We start from the raw sequence: 17,220 nt of genomic DNA, 5'->3' as shown, positions 1-17,220 counted from the left end.
TAGCTTTTATGAGATACATCACAGTCATCAGCCTTGTGTCATACCTCCTATTCACAGAAGCCAGTTATTAAAATGTACAATAATTTGCTTTTATTATAATCTATCTAAAAGCCAAAGCTAGTCTCCAAAATAAAGTTTAAAAGCCAAAGCTAGTCTCCAAAATAAAGTTTTAAGTTGCAATCTAAGAGACATTTTCTTCAAAATGACTGCAAAATATAGTGTCACCATTCTTGGTTAATTATTTTGCAGAGTGTGAATTTTAATTAATCATTTCTTGCAAGGACCAAATAACATAGGTGCTTCCTAACAGCATCTCTGGAAATAACTACAGTCCTTTCAGAAGCTAAATAATCAAGCCATGCTTGTAAAAACGTAAGTAACTACCCACCAGGGTGAGAGTCCCCAGAGGCCTCCCACTCCTGGAAATCACTTGCCCTCAGTGTTGACCTTGGCAAAGAGAAAGGGCAGTGAGTCAACTCTAACTTGGCACAGCATCCACCAGAGACCTTCAATGCCATCCAGTATGGTCATCTGCTCAGGATAACCTGGAACTTTAAAAACCTCATCATCACTGAAGGTGCCCTTTAGAACTTACCCCAGGAGCCTGTAAATTCCCTCAAGGCAGGAACCCTTCATCTCTATATCTGCAGCACCTTACACAGTGCTGGACTCATATTTGTTTAATGAACAAATGAATATAATAATAACAACAGTAATAAGTAACATTTAATGAGCATATACTATAAGCAGGTCCTAGATTGGGTACTTTACAAGTATCTCATGTAATTCCTCCAATAATCCTTCAAGGGAAGCTCAAGGAAAGTATTATACTTCACGTTTAACTGATAAGAAAATTGAGGTCTGGAGAGACCAGAGTAATTTGCCCAAAGTTCCCTAGGTGTTAAGTGGCAGAACTAGCATTAGATCCTCCGTCTAACTCCTAGGTTCAAGTTCTTGAACATTATGTAATATTATTTTAATAAAAATTCTAGAAAAGCTTACAAAGTCACACACACACACACACACACACACACACACACACACACACACACACACACACACACACACACACACACACACACACACACACACACACCATGACAGCTGCAGGGAGGGGAAACAAGCTCAGTGGTTAACAGCCTCTGGCCAAGGAAGATAACATTCCAGGCCTGATTTAAACCACCTGTGTGTCAACAATTCTTGCTGATGGGCATCTAACAATGAATGTCCTAGGCTTGGCTTTATCAAGCCTCCTCCAGCCACAGCTTAGTCAATGTTGAGGGCAGGAGGAATGGGAGGGGAAGGGATTGTCAGGAAAGTTGTGTAAATGCGACAGGTTCAGGGGCCAGGGCACCTGCACATTATTTCTGTCAGTTTGTTTATGTAGCCACTATGCATTCTCTTGGATGCCCTAGAAAAACTCTGATAGAGGATTTAATTCAAAGTATATTATGTGAGCTAAACACAAATAAGTGCCTTGTATGAGGGGGAAACCCCTTCTGACCCATCATTTTGGCAAAATGAACTCCTCACGGTTGAGTGACCCTCCTCCCCTTTCCTGAGATCAGTTTGGTCTTGCTCTGGAATATTTATTGAGGAGACCTTTTATTATAAAGCAGCCAAGCACTCGTTACCTGAAATATACACAAGTTTTTAAAGTCTGCATTCAAGGTTTAAAATCTTTTCAGTTATGAAAAATGTCCTACCTGGCCTCTCCCTGTCTCATTTGGGAGAGTAAACGGTGGCTATATAGTTGAACTGTAATTTGCTTGGCTCTGAAGAAGGCATTATCACTGAAATTCAAGACCCTTGATCTAAGGTGTCTTGGAGAACTATAGCATGTTATATACTACATATTAGAGTACAAAGTACAATGAAAAATTAGTCTTTATAAAGAGTTACAGGAGAAAGTTTGTATGAAACAAAATATAGTTGTCATAACAATTGATCTGCTGGGTTGTATGTCACCCAGGAAGTCTGAGGTGTGGGTTATCCCAATCAAGAGAACAGCTGGAGACAGTCGAGATTACAGCAGGTAGGGTATTTTCCTCTGCTCTGAAGGGGGATTTTTCCTCTTGAGTGAATAATGCAGGCATACAACTAAAGCAGAGGTAGTGTCAGTCTGGGAGGGACAAGGAGAGTAAAAGCTGAAGAAATATTCCATTAGGGAAAGGATGAGGAAGGGAAGTGCCTGAGAGATAAGATTTTACCAAAGCAGAGAGCAGAATTCATAAGGTCATTTCACACCATATAGTGTCAAGAAAGGTTCTAAGCAGAAGGAAAGACAGAAGAAAAAATAAAGATATAAAGAAGAGAACAGAGGCTTCATTGGAGATATTTGCCACTTGAAGTTATACTGATTTTAAAAGGTGTTCCAAGGTTCTTACTAAGGTTCTGCTCTCTTTTGTGTTCCTATGAAGCTGTTCAGATTTCTTCATTCACTAATATACTACTCTCTTAATCTAAGTGTGGGCCTAAAATTATGCTAGTCACCAGAGGATATTATCAGCAGACCACCTGCAATACAGTCACCAAAAGCACTTGTTAGAAATACAGAGTCCTGAATTCTTCCACAGATCTACTTAATCAAAATCCCTAGGGATGGGGCCTGTGAATATAAACTTTTAAAAGAATATCCCAAGTGATTCTTAATTATACTAAAGTCTGAGAAGAACGACCATATTGGGCAACAAAGCAAATATGGGGCGTGGTCCCTGTCATTGAGAAGCATGCAATCTAACTGAGGAATTTAGATAATGCTTAATAATCTTATGGGTGCTATAGAACCCTCAAGACAGTTACAACACAAAAAGTCCTCCAGGCAAACTTGCTTGGTTTCATCCTCCTCCCCCTACCAAGTGTGCCTTTCATTTTATTTGTAACCTTCAGATGACATTGTCTATTTTCTACTTAGTATTCATTTATTTGTGTGCCTCCTCTCCTACAACTTAAGTGCTTTGAGAACAGGATCCATGTCTGATTCATCTCTCTAATTCATGAGTGCTTAAATAGATAATTCATGCATGGAGGGAGGAAGGGTGGGAAGAGCTATGAGGGTACAGTAATTAAGAATGTCTTCCTTAAGGAGGAAAGTCTTGATGTAAAAACAGAATTTTACTAAACACAGAGAAGAAGGAATGGCATAGGTAGATATGGGACAATTACATAAACAAAGTGACAGAGAAAAGAAAGAACGTTGCATATGCATAACCCCAAATTTGTTAGCTACTCAGATTAATATTATAGTTTTAACAACATTCCAATTTAAAAATTCCACTAAAAATTTCCATTTCAAATTGCATTAAAAATATAAAGCACTTAGGAATAAATTTAACAAATATGTGTAAGACTTCTATACTGAAAACTAAAAAATATTGCTGAGAGAAATTAACAAAGTCCTAAATAAATGTAGAGATATACCATTTTCATGGACTGCAAAACTCAGTATTGTTAAGATGTCAATTCTCCCTAAACTGATATATAGATTCAATGCAATTCCAAAAAAAATTTCCAGTAGGCTTTTGGGGGAAAAAGAAAGCTAATTTTGAAATTTATTTGTAAATTCAAAGGACCAAGAATAACCCAAAATCTCAAAAAAGGAAAAAATTAGAGGACCTACTCAACCTGACTTCAAGACTCATAAAAGCTATCATAATCAAGAAAATGTGTTTTGGGTGAAAGAATAGATAGATCTATGGAGCATGTTTGAGAGTCCAAAATAAATCCATACATATAAAATCAAACAATATTTTACAAGGATGTCAAAGCAATTCAATGGGAAAAAGAAAATTACTTCAACAAGTTTTCTAGAAAAACTGTATACTCATTAAAAAAAAATCTATGAGTGCTATCGTACACCATACACATTAATTAATTCAAAATAAATCTTAGACTAAAGGCAAAAACTATAATGTTTCTAAGAGAAAACAGAAGAATATCTCTATGACCTTGGTGTAGGAAAAGATTCTTAGCACACAAAAAGCACTAACCATAAAAGAAAAATTTGATAAATTGGACTTTATCAAAATAAAATTATCCTCTCATCTAAAGACACCATTAAGAAAATAAACAAACAAGCTATATAGACTGGGAGAAAGTATTCACAGCATATCTATCTGAACATATCTATCTGAATAAATCCATACATATAAAATCAAACAATATTTTACAAGGATGCCAAAGTAATTCAATGGGAAAAAGAAAATTACTTCAACAAGTTTTCTAGGACAACTGTATATCCATTAAAAAAAATATTCATGAGTGCTATCGTACACCATACACATGAATTAATTCAAAATAAGGCTTAGACTTAAGGCAAAGCCTAAGATTTTACCCTTGAATGACACAGGTTTAAACTGGGTGGGCCCACTTATATATGATTTCTTTCACTAAAATATGTATATACTATAATACTACATGATCTGCAATTAGTTGAACCTGTGGATGCAGAAGTTCAGATACGGAGGGCCAATAGTAAAGTTATACTCAGCTTTTCAACTGGGTGGAGTGTAGGTGCCCCTAACCCCTACATTGTTTAAGGGTCAACTGTATATATAATATAGATATGTTTATAGATAGATAGATATAAAATATTTTACAACTCAATTATAAAAGAACAAATGATCCAGTTTTTTAAAAAGCAAAAAATGTGAGCAGATGTGTCACGAATGAAAATGTGCAAATGACCAATAAACACATGAAAAATGCTAAATACTATTGGTTATCAGAGAAATTAAAATTAAAGATACTTTAATTTAAAACAATGAGGTACATACCCACTAGAATGGTTAAAATGAACGACATGGACATTCACAAATACTAGAGAGGATGTGGACCAAACAGAATTCTCATATGATGCTGCTAGAGGTATAAATGATACAATTATTTTGAAAAACAGTTTGAGAGTTTCTTAACCTTTTAAGGAAGTTAAACATACATCCTACAACCCAGAAATTCCACACCAAGATGTTTATCTAAGAGAAATGAAAATATATTTCCACAGGAAAAGGGAACCCTCATCACTCTTGGGTGGGAATGTAAATTGGTGCAGCCACTATGGAAAACAGTATGCAGGCTCCTCAAGAAATTAAAAATAGGACTACCATATGGTCCAACAACTCCACTTCTGGGTGTTTATCTAAAGAAAACAAAAACACTAATTTGAAAAGACATATCACCCCTTCGTCTGTTGCAGCATTATTTACAATAGCCAAGATATGGAAGCAACATACGTGTCCATCAATAGAAGACTGGATAAGGAAGATGTGGTATATGTATAAAATAGGATGTTACTGAGCCATAAAAAGAATGAAATCTCGCCATTTGCAAGAACATGATGGACCTAAAGCATATAATGCTAAATGAAATAAGTCAGACAGAGAAAGACAAATACCATATGATTTCACTTTTTTGTGGAATCTTAAAGAATAAGACAAACAAACAAAACAAAACAGAAACAGACTCACAGAGAACAAACTGGTGGTTGCCAGAGGGAAGGAGAATGGGGGCAGGCAAAATAGGTAAAGGGGAGTAAGAGGTACAAACTTCCGATTATAAAATACATAAGTCACAGGGATGTAATGTACAGCATAGGAATTATAGTCAATAATATTTTAATAATGTTGTATGGTGACAAATGGTAATTGGAATTGTGGTGACCATTTCATAATGTATACAAATATTGAATCATTATGTTGTACACCTGAAACTAATATAATATTGTAAGTCAATTGTCATTCAATAAAAAAGATAGAAAATTTGTGTCCACAAAAAGCCTTGTAAACAAGTGTTTATGGGAACTTCATTAACAATAACCACAAACTGGAAATAGTCCACCATAAGGAAAATGGATAAACTATGGAAAATTCATAAAATGAACCATTATACATCAAGAAAAGGAAAATTGCTAATGCATGCTGTCAAAATGAATAAATTTCAAAAAATATTACACTAAATGAAAGAAGCCAGACACACACAAAAATGTACATACTATATGATTCTACTTATGTGAAGGTCTAGAATTGGCAAAACTATAGTAAAAGACATCAGATGAGTGATTTTTCTGGAGGGAGGGGATTGGCTGGAAAGGACCACAAGAGAACTGTCTGGGCTGATAGTAATGTTCTGTGTCTTACAAATGGACATGGGCTACATTAGTATAGGCATTTGTCAAAGCAGTTCAGACAGTACACTCAAGATCTGAATATTTCACTGTTTGTGAATTATGCCTCCATTTTTTTTTAACTTAAAAATATTTATTTATTTATTTTTGGCTGCATTGGATCTTCATTGCTACACATGGGTTTTCTTTAGTTGTGGCAATGGGGGCTACTCTTCATTGCGGTGTGCAGGCTTCTCATTGCAGTGGCTTCTCTTGTTGCAGAGCACAGGGTCTAGGCGTGCGGGCTCAGTCATCGTGGCACGTGGGCTCAGTAGTTGTGGCTCACAGGCTTAGTTGCTCCGCAGTATGTGGGATCTTCATGGACCAGGGATCAAACCCGTGTCCCCTGCATTGGCAGGTGGATTCTTAACCACTGCAACACCAGGGATGTCCTGTCCCCATCTTTTAAGTCCATAATTTCTACATTATGCAGGACGAGATAGGCTATGTTTTGGTAACATGCAACCCCTAAATCCTAATGGCTTAATACAATGAATGTCTATTTCTTGCTTAAAGTGCACTGCAGGACCAGGCAGCTCTCTTTCAATAATGTGTCTCTGCCCTCACATAGACCCTCCTCCAGTTCCCTTGACAGGAAGAGAGAAACTGGTGAATCATCAGGGCTTTAAACTGCCTCAGCCCAGACAGGACACAAGTCACTTCCTCTCCCATCCTATTGGCCAGGATCCGTCATATGGCCCTGACTAAAAGCAAAGGATTGAGGGTGTAGTTTTTCAAGTGCCCACGAAGGAAAAGATTACCACATACTGACGAACACTAGAAATGCCTGCAATAGTCTATGTCCTCCGCATTCTTCCATTTTAGCAAAGAAGAATAAAATCTAAAATCTAATTTTCTATAAACTGATTACTACAATTTCATCTGTGTGCCTAGGCTGAACTAATACTTCTTGGTAGACAGAAGTAAAGAAGTACATTCTGGAAATGTACCTGGGGAAAATACAGCAACAGCAAAAAAAAATTTGTGAAATTAACTGCAGAAGTCAGAACAGATACACATCCAGGAGACAACTGGTTTACAACACTGCTGAGGTAACTCTGAGGGACACAGAGTGACAAATGACTGACAAACCAATCTAGTCCAAAATAAATTATATCTGGGGATAACGGCCAGCTGAGTTCCTGCTGCTGTGGAGAAACCAGGCATTTCAAATGAAAAAGGGGGTATTATTTGCCCCAAAGCGATCATTTGTTGCTTGTCAAAAATTATCCTCATATTCCTAAAACTTTCTGAATTTGTAGGTGCCCTGGAGGAAGGCCCACTGTGGCACACACAGAAAAAAAGGAGAAGACAAAGCCTGTTCTGCAATTCCCTTTTCTGTTTTAAATTTTCACAAAAGGTCTTGAACACTATAACAATTAGAAGAAGACAAAAATATGTTTGGCAGATCAAATAGGTAAGATGTCAGGACCCTTTTCAAAATGTCTGGGAGACACTGCTGATTAATTTTGGCTGAAACTTGAAAAAAAAAAAGCAGGCATATTTTCTAAACTAACATGTAAGATTTTCTGATCATGTAAGCACCTTTAATGTCCAGTTATACCAGGGACAGCCAGAAATTAGACTGTGTAACAGTTCCCACAAATTGCTCAAAGGTTACCTCTAATCCAGTAGACAGGAACTGAGGTTGCATAATCACTGGAGCCCAGTTCAGAGAAGAAACACACAGAATGCTAATATCCCTGAAGAATTTCCATCCATTTGGGAAGAGAGATGTGGTCTGATTGCAGGATGGGTTAAGAACATGCAGCACACAAACATATCATCAGTGTTGATCTAGTCCCTGCCTCCACTTATTCTGGGAAATTACAGGAGAATGATTTCAGGGTGCCAAAGAAAGGCTGTCAGCTGTGAATCTGGTGATTGACATGGTTTGCTTAAGTGTGTTCAACCAAAACCAAGTTGTAATGACCAGGCCTAGCTTTTCATCTTTGGGTGCAATAATTAGCACACTCCACTTAGGCCCTTGACTGATGTGCCAGTCAGGATTATTTCTGTTCTAAGTGAAAGAGACCCCAACTCAAACTGGCTTTTAAAAGAGAATGCATCTAATTCACACAACTGAAAAGTACAGGCAAGAGAGTCAGATATAACTGTACCCAAGGCCTCAAATGATCTGACTCTGCTCTCTTCTGTACTTTTTAAATCTCAGTTCCTTGTGATGTCAACATAATGCCAATAGTCCTACATCTACATCTCTATGGTTTCAAGTCTGAAAAATAAGCAGGAGTTTATTTTCCAGTACCTTCTGCCCACATTCCATGATTCATGACTTTTGGGGCCAATATCTTCATCTTGATACAAAGAAACAATTTCTGTGGCCAAGAGATATAATAACACTAATTTCTAGGTTTGACTTGCATGGAAACCCCTAAATCAATCATCTATGACTACTGAGATTTGGTAGTCACATGTTCCACCTCTGAACTGGGTGGAACACCACTTGAATCATATGGCCTAAGAGAGTGGAGAGGGAAATAGCTCTCCATACAAAATTCTAGGTACTTACCAGAAGAAGCAAAAGTGGACTCTGGGTAGAACAAAACAGAAGAAAATTTTTAAAAATAGCATCTATTATACCAAGCTCTTGGTATACTTTAATATTATATAATGGAGGCACTTTCACAGAAATTAAGGGTAGGGACCATACCTAATTCAGAATATTGTAGATTCCGAGGGTTGGGAGGAACAGCAGAGGTCATAAAATCAATTCCCAATTCTGACAAATTGCAGTCAAATCTTAACTTGTAAGAGAGTGTGTGGCATCCTTGGTAGGTCCTTGAACAGTCTAGGGTTCAAAAAATATTAGTTGAGTGAATTCAAGGAGGAATGAAAATATATACAGAGATTCTTGGTTCAATCACAGAAACTCCTCCTGCTCTCTAAAGGCTTTTAAAAAATAAAAGGTTTTTAAAAAATAAAAAATATACTTGGACAGGTCACTTAGAGCTCCAGTAATGGCACCATAGTCAGATAACTAACCCTCCTCCCAATAACAAGTATAAACTTTAGACAAAATATAAAACACAACTGTTTGAAGGCACAAGAGAGCAACCAAAAAGAGAAATAAGCTGAAGTAAATATGATCTCAAAAAGAAGAAAGCAAACCAGGTGATATTTACATTACCTCTTCTTCTCAAGGGTCCTACCAAGTCTTCAGAGATCAGGGTATAGTGCTCAGGTAGAAAGTAGCCATCTTTCTGGTCCAAAGAGTCAGAGTTTGGAACTGCCAGACACAGCTGAAAATTGAGGGAGGAATTTCCAGAATGAGGGAATCACAAAAGGTGGATCCCTCATATCTGTGTACAATTGTCTTCAAAATCTTAGATGACTCCTAAACAGCATATGTTGTGGCAATGCTCCCAGGAACCACATATATAGCAACAGCTGTAAATCTAAGAGTTGAGCAAAGTTCAGCAGCTACTGGTGCTGGAAAGGCAAATTTGACTTCAAATCCTACGAAGTTAAAGGATCTTGTTCAATACCTTTAGCTAGCCACTGAAACCTCATAAGAGCCACACCTTTAAGAATAAGCACTATAAGCTATGACTAAGGACTTTGTCCTAGGAATAAAGAAAAATCTGAAATAGATATGCTCTAATAATGCTTAAAACCAAGCCTCCACAAGATCAAGATTATTCCCTAGTAACTTAACTGTCCATTACAAAAAAAAACCCTAAGGTATTCAGAAGAAGATAACAGAATCTAGAATCTCTACAATTTATCATCTACAATGTTAAGTATAGAATAAAAAATTATGAGATATACAAAGAAGCAGGGAAATGTAACCCATAATCAAAAGAAAAGAATAAAGGAAAAAATCCATAGATAAATCAGATGTTAAAATTAGCAAAGGTTTTTTTAAAAACTACTATAAATATATTAAAATTTACAGAAAATATAGATATAAGTGAAATATTTCAGGAGAGATATGAAAACACTAAATATTGGAAATATTAGAACTGAAAAAACACAATACCTGAAATGAAAAATGTATTACATGGATTTAACAGCCAATTGAACAATACAAAAGAAAAAAGCAAACTTGAAGGCAAACCATTATAAATTATTCAAACTGAAGCCCAGAGAGAAAGGGTTCTTTAAAATGTAGAGAGTCTCCAGAAGTTGTGAAACAATTCAAGTGGTCTAACACATGTAGGCAGACTAACCAAACTACTGAAAAAAAAAAAGATGAAGAAAAACATCTTTAAATCAGCCAGAGTGGGGAAACATACATTATATGTAAGGAAATAACATAAAGATAACAGTTAACTTCTCACCAGAAATAATGGAGACCAGAGGACATCTGGAACAATATGTTTAAAGTAATGAAAGGGAAAAGAATGTCAACATTAAATTCTATATCTAATAAAAATATCTTTCAAAAGGTGAAATAAAGACATTTGCAGCTAACTGGAAGGGCGAAAATTTGTCACCAGTAGACAGGAAATGCTGAAGAGAAATGAAACAAGGTAGAAATTCATATCTATAGAAGGAATTAAAAGCACTGAAGATGATAAACATGTAGGTAAATTAAAAAATTATATTTTCTCTCAATTTATGGAAAAAATATGGACAGATATAATCTGACTCTGTCTCTCAATGCATTCACCTGCCCATGAATCAAGTTTCTACTGACACTCTTAAGCTTTGTAAATTGTGTCTGCCTAGTGTTGCTTAGGTTCATGCCTTGAATTGATAGAGATACAAACTCTGGAAATCTGCTTGTATATCTCTCTTCCTGAGAGAATAAAAGTAAAAGTGTTCAAAGATGCTCCAAGTGCTGTGGGATGCTCCATGTGCTGTGGGATACTCCAGGTGCTGTCTCCTCAAGGACATCATAACATGGGCAGGCACCAAGAGATAACACACAGGATGAAGATCTCACTCAAGACAACTCTCTGTAGCACACTCATGTCTCAGAGAGGACTCTGTGAGCTAAGGACCTAGAAATAGGAGAAATCACAGAGGGTGAGCCAAGCTGGTTTTCTGAAGGGTTTCTAGTACAGGGTTATTCATTCAACATTCATTATGTATTTACTGACTATCCACTATGTGGCAAGCGTTGTGATTAGCACTCTATGGGGTGAAGGCCTGAAGCAGTCAAAATCCTGTCCTCACAATCTTGTAGGGGAGATATGACAACAAATAAATCTAATATGAGGCAATAATAATGTTAATAAAAATTATAATAATGATAGCTAACATGAAGTGAGCTCTTATTATGAGCCAGGCACTGTGCTAAGTGCTTTACATGCACTAACCCATTTAATATACAGGACAACCTCCTGAGAGAGGAACCATGATTATGCTCATTTTCATAAATAAGGAACCTGAAGCTCTTGAAGTCTCCTAGAGAGTGTGTCTTGGAACTGAAACTTGAACCCCAGTGCTTGGCTCTAAGGCCCAGGTATTACTCACTGCAATGGGGGCTTCCCAAGAAGCGCAGATAGAATATGTTGGGATCTGAGGGTGGAGAGAGCCTCCTCACAGGAGAAGCCATGGAAGCCTCCATGGAGAAGGGGCTGTTGATGGTCCTTGAGGGTAAAATGTGGACTTATAAAGACTGGCATTCGTGAAGAAGGAATAAGATTTCAGGAGTGCCAGGGCAGGAAGGGTGGGAACATCTTGTCAATAAGTGCTTCTGGGCACTGGGGATGTGCTGAGCTCTGAGATGAACAGTATGGAGCCTCAGGACTGCATCAGATGTGATCTCAAAGGAGATCCCAACCCATAGCTCACACAGGGGCAGGTAGGCCTTAACTAGATCCATGATGCATGAGAATGTAAACCAAATTTGTCTTTGTCATTGGCTCTAGCCACTTATGAATGAAAACATGAAGTCATTTTCTTCCCTACTATGAAAACAAGATTTGTGGAATTTGAATAAACCTGTGGAATGTAAACACAGTTTGGCAGGGCCTTTCTTCACCAAAAGAGATGACTTAAACAAACAAGAATGAAGGAAGAGAGGAATGCAAAGCCAAAGGTGGGAATATCGCATCTCTCTGACCTGTTATAAACACCAAACAATTGGGCCAATAGTCCTAATATAAAATCATAATGCTAATATCTAACAATCATGTTTTCATGTAGACAAATCTGGTAGCTCACAGCAGGAACCAGATGCCATCTGAGACTCTCTTGCCATTTCCAATGTCACATCAATCACCAAGTCCTATAGATATTGGCAAATTTAAAATAAACAAAAATATCCCTATTTCTTTCTGTGTATTCACAGACTCCTCTTCTCTCTCCAACCCCTCTGCCATGCTTCATCTCCTATATCTCTGAATGCCATTGCTTCCTCAGTGATTTTCTTGCTCCTAGTTTATTTCCTGCTTACTCCATCCTCTGCTTCTGCCAAGTCCGCCTTCCACAAATGTAAAGCAATTTCAACTTTTTGTCTAAAACCCTTCAGTGTTTCCTTACTGCGCTAAAAGTAGATTTCATGTCATGAACTGAGACCCTCTGTGACCTTGTTCCTATCTGCTCTCCATGCCACTCTCCACCCACTCCCCAAGGCACCCCAACACCCCTTTATTTCCCTTTGTATGCCCGGCTGTTTCATTCCATCACAATGTACACATATCGTAACTTTTCCCAAAAAAGTCTTTCCTCCCTGTGTCTACCTGAAGAACTCAGCTAGAGCATCACCCCCTGTGTGAAGGGTGCCAAAGACATCACCAGTACTAGAGAGACTCCACTGCCCCTTCTCTTTTGGGTGTCTACTAGACCATCACAGCACACACCATGCTCTAGCAGAGCTACAATATAGCAGATGGGCTGATGCTTCCTAAATAAATGAGTGCATTTTGTCCTTTGTTTCTTCCACTCGTCCCTACTCTAATTCTACCCCCCCACAACAAAATTTGAATAAACCTGGAATTTGAATAAATTTGAAAATTCCATGGAAGCCCCCAAATCCTTTCTTGATCATGAGTTGCCCCCCTTCTGACAGATTCTGCGCCTCTCTGCAACCAAGCATGAATTTCCCACAAGTCACACATTCCCTCCCTCTCACTGCTGCTCACCTTCCTTTGGTGTCACTGCCCACAATTGATAGTAAGGGAAGCGTTAGCGGGAGCCAAAAATGAGAATCATTGGTGTCAGTCAGTAGAGAACACAGCCTTGCAAAGTAAGCCTGCTGACAACCAGACATTGCTAGAAAACCAGGGGAAGAGCTCACAGATTCTTGGAGGTGCACTGCTCACCTTGTCAGCTCAAAGGAATTCAATTCAACAGATTATTTCTGTGTACCTGTGAGGTGCCAAGCATGGGATAACAAGTGCTTGCCCTCCCTGGACTTCTACCCTGATGAGAAGATGGGATGTAAAATGAAGTAGTGTTGCCAAGGGGACTTCAATGGAAAATGAATAGATGGGATATTAATAACTAGTAATGAAAAGGAGCTCTGTGTTTAAAAGTTTAGAAAAAATGAGTTAAAATTGAGTAAACTTCTTTACTCTTGGACTTCTTGGAGCTTTTTAAATGCCAGTGGTAGAGGTGGTAGAGAGGGACATCAGTAAGATGGTGGAATAGAAATTTTCAGCCCTCTTGTCCCACACAGAAACACTGATTTTGACAACCCATGGATAAGAGTACCTTTGTGGGAGGCACTCCCAAGTCCAAGTCCAGTGGAGAGGTCCCTGTACCCCTTTGGAGGAAAAAATACAAGAATAGATCCATTGAAGAGGTTAAGAAGAAACTTTTCACGTTACCCTTGCTACCCTTCCTTCAAGGCACCATAGTTCAGGGCCAAGAGAAACCCCGTCAGCCCACAATGTCTCCCACAGGGGAAAGTGAGAGAGTAGTGAGTGTCTGGCTTCCCCAGCTGTGCAGGATTCTGCCCAAGAGGCCCACTACTTTCTCACCTGACCCAGAACATCAGAGCTGAATAGTCTGGGACAGTAAGGAACAGGGAAAAGGGTGGGTCTCAAGGAACTGGGGCATGAAACTCAACAAAGGGCTATGGTTTGTAATAACTACCTCAGAGAACCCACTAAGAAGCCCACCCATGAACCTGCCAGGATGCATCATCTGCAGTTCCACACAGATAGCCTATGTGCACCACCAGTTTTCTGTGTTCTTCTCCCCCTTCCCCCTTTATTCAACACTCCATGCATGCCCTACAGAGGGCATCTGTGCTGGCCGTACTCTGCTAAATTGGAAGAAAATACATAAACTTAAATAATTTAGGACACAGCCCTAAGGAGCCTCTCAGAACCTGGCCTGGTTTTGTGGGATCTAGAGAAGACATAACATCATAAGCTTTCCCCTTCAGGAAGAATCAGGAAGAGCAGAGCAGGCACATCCATAAAAATAGTTTGAGGAACCCCCAGAATCCTTAGCCAGGCAGACTGGTGAAGTTTTCTCCCTCCCTAAGCCAGTCAGTAAAGACTGTAAAAGTAAAGATGACTGTCAAATAAAAAGACAGCAACACAGTTCAAAACACACACACACACACACACACAATCAAGGAAAAATGATACCACCAAAAGAATACAATAATTTTACAGTAACCTACCACAAAGAAATGGAAATTTATTAATTGCCTGAGAAATAATTCAAAATAATTGTTTTAAGGAAGCTCAGTGAGCTACAAGAGAAAATAGACAGCTCAGCAAAATCAAGTTGTTATTGGATACACAATATAAAATGATGTAAATTGTGACATCAATAGCATAAACTTATTTATGTTTAATAAAAGGGGGGAGGGAATAAAAGAGTAGAGTTTTTATATGTGATTGAAGTTAAGTTGATATCAGCTTAAGAGAGACTACCTCATAGAAACCACAAAGAAAAAAACCTCTAGTAGACACACAATATAGAAAGAAAAAGAAATCAAAGAATGCCACTGCAAAACCTTATCAAATAACAAAGGAAGACAGCAAGAGGAAGAAAAGAACAAAGGAACAACAAAGTAGTCAGAAGACAATTAACAAAATGGAAACAGTAAGTCTTTACTTATCAATAATTACTTGGAGCGTAAATGGATAAAATCTTCTGATCAAAAGACATAGAGTGGCCAAATGGATTTTTTTTAATTGTTCAAAAATATGCTGCCTACAAGAGATTCACTTTAGGTTTGAGGACACACATAGATGAAAGTGAATGGATAGAAAAATATATTTCATCCAAATAGTACCTAAAAGAGAGAGTGGCTATACCTCTATCAGACAAAATAGACTTTACGTCAAAAACTGTCACATGAGACAAAGGTCATTATATAATAACAAAAGGGTCAATTCATTGAGAAGATATAACAATTGTAAATATACATACACCAAGTATCAGAGCACCTAAATATATAAAGCTAAAATTAACAGAATTGAAGGGAGAAATAGACAGCAATACAATCTTTGTAGGGAATTTCAATACCCACTTTCAACAATGAATACATCGTTCAGATAGAAAATCAATAAGGATAGGACTTGAATAACACTATAAACCTATGAACCTAACAGACATATACAGAACAGTCTATCCAACAGTAGCAGAATACACATTCTTCCCAAGTGCTCATGGAACATTTCCCAGTATAAATTATCTATTACATTACAAAACAAATTTTAACATACTTAAGAAGAGTGAGATGATATTGAGTATCTTCTGACCATAATGGTATGAATCTAGAAATCAATAACAGGAAGAATATTGAAAAATTCACAGTATATGAAATTAAGTAACATTCTTCAGAGCAACCAATAGGTCAGCAAATAAACCAAAAGAGAAATCATAAAACATCTTGAAACAAACAAAAATGGAAACAAAACATACCAAAACTTATGGGATGTAGCAAAAGTAGCTCTAAGAGGGACTTCCCTGGTGGTTCAGTGATTAAGACTCCACGCTTACACTGCAGGGGGCATGGGTTCGATCCTTGGTCAGGGAACTAAGATCCTGCATGCCGCATGGTGCAGCCAAAAAAACCCACTTTTTTTAAAGTAGTTCTAGGAGAAAAGTTTAAAGTGACAAATGCCTACTTTAAGAAAAAAGAAAGATCTCAAATAAACTACCTAACTTTACATCTCACAGAACTAGAAAAAGAAGAACAAACTAAGCCCAGAGTTAACAGAAGGAAGGAAATAACAAAGATGACAGCAGAAATAAATTAGAGACTAAAAAAATAATAGAAAAGATCAATTAAACTGAAAGTTGATTTTTTGAAAAGATAAAGAAAACTGACAAAACTTTAGCTAGACTAACGAAGAAAAAAGGGAGAAGATGCAAATAAATAAAATTATATGTAAGAGAGGAGGTATTCCAATTGATACCACAGAAATAAAAAGGATCATAAGAGACTAACATGAACAATTATGTGCCAACAAATTGGATAGCCTAGAAGAAATAAATTCCTGTAAACAATCTTCCTGATTCAGTCTTAGTGGGCTGTATGTTTTTAGGAATTTGTCTATTAAATCTAAACAGACCAATAATGAGTCAGGAAATTGAATAAGTAGTCAAAGCCCTATCAATAAAGAAAAGCCCAGGACCAGATGGCTTTACTGGTAAATGTTACCAAACACTTAAAGAAGAATTAATACCAATCCTTTTCAAACTCTTCTCAAAATTTGAAAAGGAGGGAACACATCCAAACTCATTTTACAAGACCAGCATTACTCTCATACCAAAGCCAGATAAGGACACTACAAGAAAAGAAAATTATAGGACATTCTAATATTCCTGATGAAGAAAGATTTTTAAGAATCCTCAAAAAAAAATGCTAGCAAATTGAATTCAGAAACACATAAAAGGATCATACACCATGATCAAGTGCGATTTATCCCTGGATGCAAGGATGATTCAACATATGCAAACATATATCAATCACATTGATATACCACATTAACAGAATGAAGGATAAAAATCATATAATTGTCTCAATAGATGCATAAAAACCATCTGATGTAATTCAACATTGTTTCATGTTAAAAACTCTCAACAAATTAGGTATAGATGGGATGTACCTCAACATAATAAAAGCTACATATCACAATCCCACAACAAACATCATGCTCAATGGTGAAAAACTGAAC

Source organism: Globicephala melas, chromosome 19 (genome assembly GCF_963455315.2).
Source record: "Globicephala melas chromosome 19, mGloMel1.2, whole genome shotgun sequence".
Lineage (NCBI taxonomy): Eukaryota > Metazoa > Chordata > Mammalia > Artiodactyla > Delphinidae > Globicephala > Globicephala melas.
The sequence above is the reverse complement of the archived record's forward strand: the minus strand, read 5'-3'. Positions refer to the sequence as shown.